Source organism: Pipistrellus hanaki (genome assembly GCF_964339955.1).
Source record: "Pipistrellus hanaki genome assembly, chromosome: 14".
NCBI lineage: Eukaryota > Metazoa > Chordata > Mammalia > Chiroptera > Vespertilionidae > Pipistrellus > Pipistrellus hanaki.
In genome coordinates, this window is record NC_140516.1 from 23,093,474 (window position 1) to 23,094,673 (window position 1,200).

The 1,200-nt window shown below is 38.8% G+C and overlaps 1 pseudogene across 1 annotated transcript; it reads right to left on the reverse strand.

The window, feature by feature from the left end:
* Positions 1–360: 360 nt before the first annotated feature.
* Positions 361–843, reverse strand: LOC311632525 (large ribosomal subunit protein eL21-like; annotated as a pseudogene). Its single transcript has one exon. The product of its transcript is annotated as a large ribosomal subunit protein eL21-like (transcript).
* Positions 844–1,200: the final 357 nt, after the last annotated feature.

Genomic DNA, 1,200 nt, shown 5'->3' on the forward strand with positions numbered 1-1,200 from the left:
CGCAGGGCCCCATGAAGCTGCTCTCCTTAGCTGACTGATATCTCTTTCTAAGCTTAAGGATCCTGAATTTGTGATAGGCCCCATTCAAGTTTCCTTGTGCCTTTAGTTATGTAAGTAGTTAGATTGGGTTGCTAATGAGGTTAAACAATGAGGTGATATCCTAGACAGGTTTTCTTGTTATTATGGTTGTGTTATTTCCAATAGGCCATCAAAATGAAGATGATAGTCAGTTGTAGTTACTATATCTATGCTCTCTCCTAGAAAGCACCTTCTAACTTGTTTTGTTTCTTTTAATCAAACACTGAATTTTTTTAGAAGTACAGAAGTCTTCTTCTTCTTCTTCTTTTTTCTTCGCCCTTGTCATGCCATGAGTTCACAGGGAATGGGTTCCAGCAGCTCGGGCTCCTTTCCATTGATTCACAGCGTGTGCTTCTCTGGGTGGAGCAGGCTGATGTTTCAGATGAACGCAGATATCTTTCTCTTTGGCTTCCTTCTTTCTCTGATAATTTTCTTCACATGTTTCAGGAAGCTGTCTTGGTTCTCAGAGTGTTTACTATGCTCAGTGTGTACAACATTAGTTCTCTTGGCAAGAATCTTGCCCTTAACTTGTTTTTTCATAGCAATGCCCACCACATGCTGGGTGACATTGTAGACTCTCCTCATTTTGCCATGGTAACATTTCTGGGACATTCCTTTTTGAAGAGTCTCCATTCCCTTGATGCCCACAACATCACCTTTCTTGTGGATTCTCATGTATGTGGCCAAAGGAACAACTCCATGCTTTCTAAAAGGTCTGGGGAACATAGAGGGGGCGCCTCTCCCCTTTCCCTTTGTGCTAGTCATTTTCCGTCAGAAAACAAGTCACACACTGAGTTTTAAATATTTGTTTTATAGACTACTGGTTCTCAAGAAACTATATTGCTTAAAAAGGAAAGGACGGGAGGCTCCTAAGTAAACATTTGCGTGAATGGCCCACTCAAGAAGTCCATTAACACATTAAAGATTCTGAGAGTTCTAGCAGTAAACAAATTGCTTTCATTTAACCAGAATTATCAAGTTTATCTGGTCAAGAAAGGTTTATTTATTTTTTCTTATAAACTATATTAACACTATATGGAATTTCACAATTTTGAAGATGAGTGATATTAAATCAGAATCTTGGAGTCCACAGTGTTCAAAAGTTATTAATTTCATAGATCT